Source organism: Somniosus microcephalus, chromosome 11 (assembly GCF_052327205.1).
Source record: "Somniosus microcephalus isolate GS21.2 chromosome 11, FLI_Smic_1.0, whole genome shotgun sequence".
NCBI lineage: Eukaryota > Metazoa > Chordata > Chondrichthyes > Squaliformes > Somniosidae > Somniosus > Somniosus microcephalus.
In genome coordinates, this window is record NC_140997.1 from 192929148 (window position 1) to 192942919 (window position 13772).

A 13772-nucleotide genomic window follows, 5' to 3' on the forward strand; every position below is an offset into this window, starting at 1 on the left:
AAAAAAGCAGGAGTGTTCAAATAATTAGAGAAGTGTTTGTTTCTGGGAGCTCAAATCAATTGCTGCTTTTCTAAGATATGAGGCCAATAAAAGTACAAACTGGTTTTGTGTTGATTGTAAGAATTGAAGTAAGTTCTTTATTGTTTTAGAAATGCATTCTTGGAATATCAAACTATGAGAAATAACAAAGCTTCTGGGAGACTCAGACACTCTGCCAGCTGAGATGGTGCCCATCACGTTTCAGGATATTTTGACCATTTTTCCACAGAATAGATGTGGGAAAAGAGTAATTTTATATGTTTTTTTTAAAGTGCGTATTCACGCAAGTTAAAAAAGGGGTGTTTGAGACAGAAGGTAGTTAAGATGCTAATTAGCCAGCTTTGATGTTGTTTCCTCACAACATTAATTAAGCAATTCTTTAGCCTATCTTGGTAACTGAAAACACACACACCCATTCTATTGGAAAGTCTTTGGGGAGAAATTGAGTATAACCCCGTTTGGGGCGCCAGCCTCGCCAGGGCGCTAAAAGTAGCGCCCCGGAAGCATTCGCGGCCGCCTGCCGGAAATTGAGTGGTAGCGCCCCAAAGGGAAGCGCGGCGCTACTGGAGGCGCCCCGCATCCCTCTTGGGGCGCTGCGACTGAATATCGTGAATATTCTTGAAGGGGAGGGGCCTTGTGCAGCGTGATCTGGGGCCCAGCTGGGCCCCCGAGGATCGCGAGTGCAGGCAAAAGAGCCCGGCTCCGAGGAGAAGTGCCGGGCTCTTGGAACGCAGCCGGCACTGCGCGGGGGGGGGGGGGGGGTTCAGGAGGCCGGGGACGGGAGCGCAGGCAGGTGCTGGCAGGCGGCCAACATCAAAAATGGCTGCCCCGCACCTCCTTTAATTTGCGCCTCCCCGGTCGGACATAGCGTCCGGCAGTAAATCAGGGGGCGCTTCCAAATATCACGGCCGGGGCGTCAGCGGGGCGCTGTGCATACCGATGACGTCATTGGGCGCTGCGCAGCGCTAACGGCTAGCGCCACCACTAGCGTCCCGCGGAATTTAGTGGGAGGCGTGGACAGTGCCGTGCCCGGGCGCCAGTTGGCTTGCGACCCACTTAGCGCCCTCTTAAGGCGCTAACAGGTGGCGCAGCCAACGGAATTTCACCCACTTTGATTCTTGTTACCAGCTGTAAGCAGCAAGGTTAACAAAAATCTATCAATCTCAGATTTAAGATTAACTATTGATCTAGCGTCAACTGCTGTTTGCGGACAAGAGTTCCAAACTTCTACCTCCCTTTGCGTGAAACAGTTATACAGAGACAACAGGATCTGGAATTTCCTCCATTTTGGCTGGATATTATCCTGGAGACATCCTTCCAGGATATATTCCATGTCATTTTAATTTCTGTGTTTGTTTTGCGCTATTGTTGACCATGGGATAGAATAGTGACAGCAGGGCCGAGACCACCAACTGGGAAGGGACAAAGCCAAAGCTAGAGCATGAGGATACTCATAAGATTGCAGATAGCATGAGGAACATATGGAAGGTGTAGGCAATTACTCACTGAGTCACGCCTGAGTCAGAAGGTTGTGGATTCAAGCCCCACTCCAGGACTTGAGCACAAAAGCTAGGCTGACACTCCAGTGCAGTACTGAGGGTGTGCTGCGCTGTCGGAGGTGCCGTCTTTCAGAGGAGACATTAAAACCGAGGCTCTGTCTGCCCTCTCAGGTGGACGTAAAATATCCCATGGCTCTATTGCGAAGAAGAGTGGTGGAGTTCACCCCAGTGTCCTGGCCGATAATGATCTCTCAGCCAACGTAACTAAAACAGATTATCTGGTCATTTATCTCATTGCTGTTTGTGGGAGCTTGCTGTGCGCAAATTGGCTGCTGCATTTCCTACGTTACAACAGTGACTGCACTTCAAAATTACTTCACTGGCTGTGAAGCGCTTTGGGACGTACTGAGTTTGTGAAAGGCGCTATATAAATGCAAGTTCTTTTTTTTCTTTCTCGCTATCTAATCAATGTGGGTTTTTGGCATCAGGGTCTTGTACATGTACACGACAAAAAGTGATAAAAGCATCTTGTTAATTCATTCTCTTACTTTTTTTCCTCTAAATAAAACTAAACCCCAATCTCTTATTTATGTTTCCTTCATATACAAGCACAAAGATTGCCAGACTGACATCAGTGATGAAACCACAGAAATGTGATGTAGGAGGTGCAAAATTATAGATAAATAATGGTACATGTCCTGATTTGATGTTATATTCCAGTAACAACGTGGGAGTTTAGTTGCTTGTATAGGTGTGATCAGATAGAGATCAAATAATTAAGAAATTATACAGGCATGTTTGCACAGTGAGAAATAGATGAAGTATAAGGTGCAGCCCAGTTGTAGCGTTGTCTTCTACTGCACCATTAGACGTATATCGCAACACTGCACAATGTTATTTTGTAATGTTGACACAGATAATTAGGAGTTTGGAGAGTCAATAGAAACAGGGCTCGGAAAATAAATTTCTAACTTTCTGATTGAGCTTATTGCAATGCTACCCCCTACTGGTATTGAAGTGTAATCTACCTTGAATATAAGACATGGTAAGCATTCTCCAAGGTGGCCTTCGAGACACACGACAACGCAAAATCGTCGAGCAGAAACTGATAGCCAAATTCCGCACCCATGAGGACGGCCTCAACCGAGATCTTGGGTTCATGTCACGCTACATGTAACCCCACCTGATACAGGGTCATCCAGACTCGAGTCGACATTGGCTTGTTCTCTCTACACAGATGCGGCCGGACCTGCTGTGATTTCCAGCCAAAAAAAAAGAAGTCTTTTGTCTGTTTTTTTGTTTTTCATACAGACCCCAGCATCTGCAATATTTGACCCCTTGTGACCCCACCTCATTGTTCTTTGATGTAATGTTTCCCTGACTGACCTGTTTGGACACCATTCACACCTTTGACTGCTGTGATTATCTCTCTGCCGAGGTGTGATAAATGGCAGTTGGAAAGGTTACCTGTAAACATCTGACATGATTCTCTGACTATATAAGCTGTGTCTTTATGCATTTCTCCACTTCACCTGAAGAAGGAGCAGCGCTCCGAAAGCTTGTGATTTCAAATAAAGCTGTTGGACTATAACCTGGTGTTGTGTGACTTCTTACATTTGAATATAAGAATAGTCACACAGGGCGTAAACAGCTGTTAGCACCAGAAATCTAACAGGACTTTCACAATAATACAAGACTGAAAATTGCAGAGAAGTTAAAAGTGGTACTGGTTCCCCTTTGTGCTTAAGCTGTCAGTAGACTTTTTAAAATTTGTTTTGGTAGTTAAGCAATCCCCAAAAAAGTTTTCGACAAATGTAATTGTACTTTGTCACTAGTACAGGTAGACTACCCTTTATCCGGACTTCCGAAAACCGAAACCCTCTAAAAACCGAAGGTTTTGTCGGTCAGCGTAAGTCCAGCGTAAGTCGTGCGCACGACCTCCCGCGGACCCCCCCACGGACCCCCGCCGGCCCCGACCCCCGCCGACCCCCCCGCCGACCCCCCTGCGGACCCCCGCCGGCCCCGACCCCCCCGCGGACCCCCGCCGACCCCGACCCCCGCCGACTTACGCTGAGCGTCAGCGTAAGTCGTGCGCACGACCCCCCGCCAACCCCCCCGCGGACCCCCGCCGGCCCCGACCCCCCCGCCGACCCCGACCGTAAGTCGGTGGGGGTCGGGGCCGGCGGGGGTCCGCGGGGGGGTCGGCAGGGGTCTGCGGGGGGGTCGGGGCCGGCGGGGGTCCACGGGGGTCGGGGCCGGCGGGGGGGTCGGCGGGGGTCGGGGCCGGCGGGGGTCCGCGGGGGGGGGGGGTCGGCGGGGGGTCGTGCACACGACTTACGCTGCGCGTCAGCGTAAGTTGTGCGCACGACCCCCCGCCGACCCCCCCGCGGACCCCTGCCGACCCACCTTCCGAAATCCGAAATTCTCCGAAAACCGAAACACGGCTGGTCCCGAGGTTTTCGGATAAAGGATAGTCTACCTGTACTACATTTAGAGTAGTGATACTCTTGGTCCAAGTAACTTTGGTGTAGGGAAAATATGATTGTGGTCAGCCCTCATGAAGCTATTTACAATCTACATTAATGACTTGGATGAAGGGATCGAGTGTAATGTAGCCAAGTTTGCGGATGATAGTGGGTGGGAAAGTAAGTTGTGCAGAGGACTCAAAGAATCTGCAAAGGGATATAGACAGGCTAGGTGAGTGGGCAAACATTTGGCAGATGGAGTATAATGTGGGAAAGTGCGAGGTTATCCACTTTGGCAGGAAAAATAAAAAAGTAAACTATTATTTAAATGGAGAGAGATTACAAAATGCTACAGTTCAGAGGGACCTGGGGGTCCTTGTGCATGAAACACAAAATGTTAGCATGCAGGTACAGCAAGTAATCAAAAAGGCAAATGGAATGTTGGCCTTTATTTCAAGGGGGTTGGAGTATAAAAGCAGGGAAGTCCTGCTACAACTGTACAGGGTATTGGCGAGACCACACCTTGAGTACTGCGTACAGTTTTGGTCTCCTTATTTAAGGAAGGATATACTTGCATTGGAGGCAGTTCAGAGACGATTCACTAGGTTAATTCCAGAGATGAGGGGTTTGACTTATGAGGAAAGGTTGAGCAGGCTGGGCCTATACTCATTGGAATTTAGAAGAACGAGAGGTGATCTTATTGAAACATACAAGATACTGAGGGGGCTCGACAGGGTAGATGCAGAGAGGATATTTCCCCTCATGGGGATATCTAGAACTCGGGGGCACAGTCTCAGAATAAAGGGTCGCCCTTTTAGAACTGAGATGAGGAGGAACTTCTTCTCTCAGAGGGTCGTAAATTTGTGGAATTCTCTGCCCCAGAGAGCCGTGGAGGCTGGGTCATTAAATACATTAAAGCGGAGATAGACAAATTTTTGCAAGATAAGGGAGTGAAGGGTTATGGGGAGTGGACGGGGAAGTGGCTTTGAGCCCTAGATCAGCCATGATCTTATTGAATGGCGGAGCAGGCTCGAGGGGCCAAGTGGCCTATTCCTGCTCCTATTTCTTATGTTCTTATGTACAATTTATACACGATTAACAAAGAAATGTTTTAAAATCAGGGTGTATGGCGCTATTGGAAACAGCACACAGATTCGAGAGTGACTGTTGCGTGATGTGAGGCTTTACCTTCTTGCATTACAGTGACAGATTTCATATCATAAATAAGGTTCGTTTTGAGGGATGCGACCATTTGCTCAAGTGTAACAACTTGTGCTTTTTAAAAAATTGATAAACACTTTGGCAATTTATCATCAATAGGTTGTCTGGTAAACTTATTAAGGAGCTCACTACTAAATGTAGAAATACTTAACTTACTCCCCTGCAGTCACAGAGATAAAATTTTGCTTCAGGATGCAAGTCATTTTTCAATTTTTTCCCCCACAAACATCTATCTAAACATAAAGTAATATTTTTCATTTTATTTGTTCTTATCTTTCCCTTAACAGATGTGATTCTTAAAAGGACACTAAATCCTCTTAACAATATTCAGTTGTATATAGGATGTGATTTAGCTCTAAACTTCAGTCTCCAATGGCATAATGATAATGTATTGATTATCGTACTGGACTGGCAACTCAGAGGTTGTCACTTTAAATTCTACCATTGGCAAGTGGTGAAATTTAATTCATTAAATCTGGTGATTTGTGAGCTGGCAGCAGAAAAAAATTGACCATGAACATTGTAAAAACCCCACTGGTTTAGGAATGGTCTTCTTGGAAGGAAAGCTGCCCCACTTACCCAGTCTGGGCTACATGTGGCTCCAGTGACAGACTTTGTAGTTGACTCTTAAGTTGCCTAGGGATGGGCCTGTGTATTTCATGAGAACTTTTGGTGGGAATACAAACCAAGGCAAGGAATTCCCAGGATCATCAGTTGCCCAATAATTACAATGCTCAGGCAAAAAGGCAATCTTGTATATTTCCTTGTCAACGCCTGTTGGGTTGTTCTGTATGTATGTGTGCTACTTATCTTGTGCTCTGAGACTATTGAAATTTGGGAGTGAGAAAAAAGATTAAAAGAAATTAAGGTGGATTGAAAATGTAAGAACAGTAGAAAAGACAAAAACAGCGAGAACAAGAGAAACTGAGACAATATGATAAGTAATCAGGAAAGACAAACAGGAGAAATATACAAAGAGATCGAGAAAGAAGCATCATGAGAGTAAATAATCCATTGTATGAATACTTTAGTACAATATTAGATTTCAAAACAAAGTCCTGAATGGATGTAAGTGAAACACAGTGGGGGAAAAGAATGGGAACAGTTTTATTATTTCTTTGCTTTTTCTAGGTATGCTCACATTTGTGTACATATGAAAATGTATCCAGGAATAAACAGGACAAAATCCTAAGAGGAATAATGTGATTTGTACAAAAGGACTGATCACAATATGGGAGCATTGAATTTCTATTGGTAAGAAAGGCATATACTGTATTCTGAAAAGTTCAGGTGTACTTTCACTTCCAAATTTGTTTACAACAAGTAACAGCTATTGTGAAGATTTAATAAAGAGGGCATGCGGTGGCATTTGTGAAGGAGGAAGTTGGAAAGGACGTGACTCCTCACTTTATCTTGTTCCAGTAAGGAGGATGATTCCTTAAAAACTGAAAAAAGATTACGGAAAGGTAAAGAAATAGTTCCAGAACCAAGCTCTCAGAAAGTCTTAGTTCAGAGAAAACGTTTTGTTCCCAACCAGATCGGATATATTCCGCTGAACAGTCAGAGAGTCGTTGTCTACTTGCTCAGCTTCTCTTGATCTGCAGATAGGCTGACAAGGAACATTCAGTATTAAGTTGATTGATCTGATGTCCTTTGACAAATCTTTGATTTTACTGAACTAAATCTAATTCAAAGAAATAACACACTCACACACACTTTTAGATTCATTCAGTAACATTGATGTTTATTAACTTCATGGTGTAGAAACCTTATTTGATTGTATACCTTAGAATAGAATGATAGAATCTTACAGCACAGAAGGGGGCCATTTGGCCCATCGTGTCTGTGCCGGTCTTTGAAAGAGATATCCAATTAGTTCCACTCCCCCGTTCTTTCCCCATAGCCCTGTAATTTTTGTCCGTTTCAAGTACATATCCAACTCCCTTTTGAAAGTTACTATTGAATCTGCATCCGCCACTCTTTCAGGCAGTGCATTCCAGATCATAACAACTTGCTGCATATTTTTTTTTTTAATGACCATTTAGACATTCTGTGACTGACTGTGACTATCACTCTGTTCTGAGCTGCACTTATCGAAAAGGGGAAACTCAGAAAAAAACAAAAAAGATGTAAGGTTGTTGTGAAGGTGAGGTATCTTAGTGTCCCAACAATATGAAGGTGATGTATGCTCGTACCGCTAAATGGTATGGTGGGATTTTGAGCCTACAATTCCCATCCTGCTGAGTTCATGATCCTGGCTAGACCAGTAGAGGAAAGGAAGGCACTTTACAGCCTTCTGGACTCAACATTGAGTACAACAATTTCAGACTATAACCCCTGCTCCCATTTTTCATGCTGTATGATTTTGCTATCCCCATTTGCAACATTTTATCTTTCCTGCCTCTTACTTTAGCACTGACTGTTCCTTCAATTCCTTCCTCCCCTCCCAACCACCCCCACCCCTCCCCCCCTCTCCCTGTCTCTGCACCTGCTTAATATCTGTTACATCTCCAGCTTTTTCCAGTTCTGATGAAGGGTCCCAGACCTGAAACGTTAACTCTGTTTCTCTCTCCACAGATGCTGCCTGGCCTGCTGAGTGTTTCCAGCATTTTCTGTTGTTATTTCAGATTTCCAGCATCCACAGTATTTTGCTATTGTAGAGGAAAGGAAGGGAGGTGGAAAAAGTATGGCGAGTGGTTTACTTTGGGCTGCTTTCTGGTGCTCAGGTGCAGAGTGTTATTGGTCAGCTGCTGAATATGAGACATATAGCGGGGAGGGGAGGGGTGGAAGAAATCTGAACAAAGGGTTTTTAAAATTACAGTGGTACTGTACTCAATTTGTTCTGACTATATTAAACCACAATCAAGTATTTAACTTAATAATACATTTTAAAAATATAAATGAAATTAAAATTAAATAAGCTATTCCATTCTGCAACTGAAAATTAGCCTCAGGGTAAGCACTGCTAGAAGCTTGACTTTGAAACTAAATCCAGCACACATGCAGAGAAGAGGAACTGGCTCACAATAACCAGCACTTCCCTCACTCTTCCGTCCAGTGATGTAACTACAATAGGGCAAGTCACGCCAGGACAACGCAGTTAGGGGGCCCAACCCATTGGCGGCGGAATGTCGGGACTCTGGTTTGGACTCGGGTTCTGTGTGAAGGTGACAACTCTGGACTGGGAGTCTCAGTCACTGCCGATCTGTATTTGGACTTCGCACGTCGCAATCATCCGGCACAATCCAACCTAAACCAAACCGAGAGATCACACAAAGGGCAGTGGGCTTGGTGTTTGGGGTACTTCTCACAGGGCACATCGTCCAAAACTTAGCTCAGCACCAACATTTCTAAACCATTCCCTGGGCTTGGACCAATAAAAGGAAAGTTTTGACAGAAATGACAGCACACGGGGAGGCCATTCGGCCCTGTTGCCTGTGGCACTCTCTCCTGTAACCCCATCCCCCCCAAGATGCTTTTATATTCCTTCTTTTCAAATATTAATCCCATTCCCTTTTAAATGATGCTCTAGTCTCTGCCTCAATAGCCATTTGTGATGAAGCATCCCATGGTCTAATAGCCTTCAGATCAAAAACCTTCCTTCTCCCTTCCCCCTTGGTTTGTCCAGTGAGAATCCTCAGCCTCTGTCCCCTTGTCCCCCATTCACCCACCTGTGGAAACAATCTTTCAGTATTGACCCACAGTAAGGTCCCCAGGTTTCACTCACCCCTTTACTGGCAGCTCCTCTCTCTGTGCCATTCCCACTCACTTATGTTGCTGCTGCTCCCAGCTCTGCAGGAAATGCTGGGCTCCACGCTCTCCCATTCCCCCTCTCCACCCCACCCAAGCCCCAATCCCCAGACCCCCAATCCCCCTCTTCCCTACCCGGCCAAGCACCAATCCCCCATTCCCCCTCTCCACCCTACCAAAGCCCCAATCCCCTTCTCTCCTACCCGGCAAAGCCACAATCACCCAACTCCCAATCCCCCTCTTTCCGACCCGGCCTTGCCCCAATCCCCCTCTTTCCTACCCGGCAAAGCCACAATCACCCAACTCCCAATCCCCCTCTTTCCGACCCGGCCTTGCCCCAATCCCCCTCTTTCCTACCCGGCAAAGCCACAATCACCCAACTCCCAATCCCCCTCTTTCCGACCCGGCCTTGCCCCAATATCCCAACCCCCAATCCCCCTCTTTCCTACCTGGCCAAGCCCCAATCAAGTCCCCCAATCCCCCTCTTTCCTACCCAGCAAAGCCACAATCACCCAACTCCCAATCCCCCTCTTTCCGACCCGGCCTTGCCCCAATCCCCTTCTCTCCTACCCGGCAAAGCCACAATCACCCAACTCCCAATCCCCCTCTTTCCTACCTGGCCAAGCCCCAATCAAGTCCCCCAATCCCCCTCTTTCCTACCCGGCCAAGCCTTAATGCTTTGTGTATCTGTACCCCCAGATCCCTCTGTTCCTCTATCCCATTTAGACACTTATTTTCCAAGGAGTATGTGGCCTCCTTATTCTTCCTACCAAAATGTACCACCTCACACTTACCTATATTGAAGTTCATTTGCCAATTACATGCCCATTCCACAAGTTTATTAATGTCTTCATGTATTTTGTTGCAGTCTTCCTTTGTATGAACTACACCCCCTAATTTGGTGTCATCCGCAAATTTTGAAATTGTGCTTTTGAATCCCAAGCCCACATACATTTAGTTACATTTTGTATAAATGTGTAAATAAACATTTCTGTGTGTAGATAACCTGCAAAAAATGGATAGACATAATCTGCACATTGTATTTATGGTTGTAATCGGGAAGGCGGGTCCCAACCTGTCCTTGCACCATGGCCTTTTGGGGCCTTGTTCAGCCAATGCTTCTTCCTGTCCCCGGACTGCAGGCTCAAAGCCTGTGGAGGGAATCTGTTAACTGAGTGCACACCAGCCAAACCCCGCCCGCCTCTGAAAGCAGAGCTACAAACTGTAGCTTTCAGACGAAATTTCAGTCCGGGAACAAATCCTCCACCCGCCCCACCTCCTTCCGACCTTTGATCGGGAGAAAGTCCAAACAGGGCGATGGCGCCGAAATATATTACAGTTTCTATCTATTACTTATTATGCCAGAGTGAGGGGGCGGGACTGACGCACATCGACCCAGCGAAAGAAAGAGACTGGCTTTATAAACATTATTATATATTAGATAGCCAGGGAATGACAGAAAGGGAGATAGAGACACACAACAGAGAGACTGAGACCGACAGGCAGATAGCCAGGTAGAGGGAGAGATACGGCAGACACCCAAGAGAGAACATCAGACAGACAGCAGGCAGTTAAAGAGAGAATCGCAGACAGGCAAGAGACACACGGCAGAGCGCCAGGGAGAGAACATGACAGACAGCAAAGAGACAGAGTGTGTGACAGCAGCGAAAAAGATAAACCGACAGATCGAGAGACAGAAAGAAGAATGGGAGCAAACGGTTACGGCAACATTCCTGAATTTTATTTTTTAATCTGAACAGCGAATTTTAATGTAAAACTCACGCAAATTCTTCTTTGCGTTGGAGAAGTTACTTTGTATTATTTATTCAATTAAATTTAAGGATTGGTTCTGCTGGCATTCAACACGTCCATGAAGTAGGCGGTTTCTCGATGATGAGTGAATTGATAAATTAATGGTTTGAATATCTATGTTTAAATCTAGTCAGACTTTATTAACTAGAAGTATACAGAATTATCCCAGAGTCGTCAAAATACTTTTACCCACTCAGTGCTTACTAGAAGCGGCTTATTTTTACTATGAGAATAATTTTCTAAGAATTCTACTGGATTGCAAATAAAGATTCTTATTAAAGAAAGACTTACATTTATACAGCGCCTTTCACGACTACCGGACGCCTCAAAGCGCTTTACAGCCAATGACGTACTTTTGGAGTGTAGTCACTAATGTAATGGTGTAATTAAAGTAATAAAATTTCAATACAGAGTGCCTGGAGAAGGATAGATTATTTGTAATGATTAATGTCTGTAAAAATTAATCCAAGCCAACCATTAAGACAAATCAGTAGGGGGCGCTTCAGGGAAGCTGGGATGAGCACTTTAGCCTTTCGGACCTTACACTCGCACTTTCAACATGTCAAACGCTTCAGTTTACGAAGGAAATCCCTCTTATTGATATGTGAACAGCAAACATTATAAAGTTGTGTTTGAGGTTTTAAACATACCAAGGCTTTATTTTTTTTAATTATTCAGTTCATTTTGTACGAACTGAGATGAATGTTAGTGCTGAGGATTTAAACACTGTTTTCAGTGTCGCATCAGGCACTTTCAGGTCAAGTACAGCGAGATTAAGTGCAAAGTAAAGCTCCCTCTACTCTGCTGCAGCATGTGCTGGGTTCCTGGTGGAGCAGGTTTAATCGGCCCTCTCGAATGGTAACAGCGACTAAGAGTTAGAATTTGGCTATATCTGTAGGAGGAGATTTCCTCAAAGTTGAATATAAAGGTTGTGTCGGATTAGAGTGCAGCCTATAACGAGTATGACTGGCCGGCTGGTTCGATCAGTCCTGTAGTCTGGGGAAAGGTTTATTGCCCTCAGTGATGCGGCCAGCCTCCAGTCCGCCAGTTATCATGCACCATCCCCTGCCCCGCACCGAACTGCAGCTTCCTGCTGTTGGCCTTGACGAGGTTGACCATCGAAAGCCCAGTGGCAACTTTACACCATCGGCAGGTTTAACAAAAAACACTGATGCTACCAACAGTTATTGCTGCACTCGCACTTTCAACATGTCCCAATGTCCGTCATTCCAACCACAGGAAAGTCCCATCTTCTCCTCCCTGCACTGGTTACACTTTCTTTTTACACCGGGAGTGTCCAATTCGTGGGATTAATGATGTCTGGTTGGCGATTTTGTTTTCTGGTTCCCCGTGTATTATGAACTGGGTTGAGATTTGCTGTCTTATTTCACCCAGGACTCTAAGCAGTCTACAGAGGAAGGAAGCCTTTATCCAACAGTGTGAGCTTCGTTGAATTTCAGCACCTCAGGCATACTTGGTAACCCAGGACACGGCATGACCTGGTGACCTAGTTCCACCCCCACCTACACACAGCCACAGCCACGTGCACCAGCGACATTATTCAATGTGTTTATCGAGAGCCTCAGTATTAAAGTATCATCATTACACCGGTATTACTTTAAAGCACAACATTAACATTTAAATCCATTCTAATAAACACGTACTCCCTTTCGAGTCAGATTACCGTCATAGTGATTGCTTTTGTCGATTCTAGGAAGGTAACGCAAACCAATGTACGAACACAGCCCAAGGGAACAACTTTTTTTGAACGCCCCAATTTCATATTTGCCTAAGAGGTCGATTTTATTGAAACAAAATTCAATTGATTTTATCACGGTTTGTCTTGACAGACTCGCGCTAACCTCTTTACGAACACAAACTGCAACACTGCGATGTCGGTTGTAGTGCGAATGAGTCTTCCTGATCCACATTCATTCATACAGCAATCTCAAAACACGTGCCCAGTAAAAACAGGCGACACGCGATTACTTGTCCCGACTTTACAAATCTCATTTTAGCCCATTTATATCCTTATTGCTCCGATTCCTTATCTGCTGTGGTAAAATTTATTTACTCTTGCAAAAAAAACAATAAAATAAACTTAACTCTCCTATCACACGCTAGGAATGAGAACGTGCATCACTCCCTCGTCACTCGTTTTACTGTTCGCTCCAGTTTGCCCATTAAGTTACTTTCTTTCTATAAAATGAGAACGTTTCCCATTATTTGTTCTCGTGTTGTTATAAATCAATGTCACCAGCTGAAGTGAACCAGAAATCCGGGAATTCTCTGGCGATCGAGGCTACAGACTGTTCTCAAAAGAGACAGAAAAAGAACTCACTCAGTAAAACTTACCCAGAGTTGGGACCAACTGAAATTGACAAACTATCTGTTTCCCTTTTGGTTTGGTCCACCGGCAAACTGGGATCTTTCTGCGCCGAAGCCCTTTGAATTTCCTTGAAAGAAAGCGCTTCGCTGTTTTTAAACAGGATGGTGCAAATCAACAAAGGACTGGAGCTGGTTTAAGCTGTGATCCCCCACACCGCGAGCTCGTCTTTTAAAACATTACGTAATGCCATCGCTACGTTCATTCATTTAACAGGACCAAAAAAAAATTAACCCCTTCCTTCCATTGTCCTATAGCCCGATGGAAGCAAATAGCTATATATTGCAGAGTTACACTGACACAAGTAAACTCGGGCAGCAGGAACGCACTTAAGAGAGCAAAATCATTGCCCAAATCCCAATACATTCTAAATACAATTGACTGAATGTCTCATTCTTAAGATTACACATTCGCTAAAAGCTCTAACGAATCGTACTTTAAACAATAAAATGTAAAAGTTATCGATCGATATTCCCAGTTCCGGTGATAATTGAATATGTGGAAACGGGGGTGTTTAAGATGAGAAGTTGTAGTTACCGAATTCCAGAAGGGGAATTTGGGTGAGATTACTGGGCAAAACAAACCCACCAGCACCCTCCC

General features: G+C 45.0%; 1 protein-coding gene across 1 annotated transcript in view; it reads right to left on the minus strand.

The window, feature by feature from the left end:
• Positions 1-13227, minus strand: part of LOC147111074 (filamin-B-like) — a 185621-nt gene extending 172394 nt beyond the window's left edge. The window contains exon 1 of the mRNA XM_086001571.1: positions 13142-13227. The gene's annotated coding sequence lies outside the window, so the exon portion shown is untranslated. The remainder of the gene's footprint in view (positions 1-13141) is intronic.
• Positions 13228-13772: the final 545 nt, after the last annotated feature.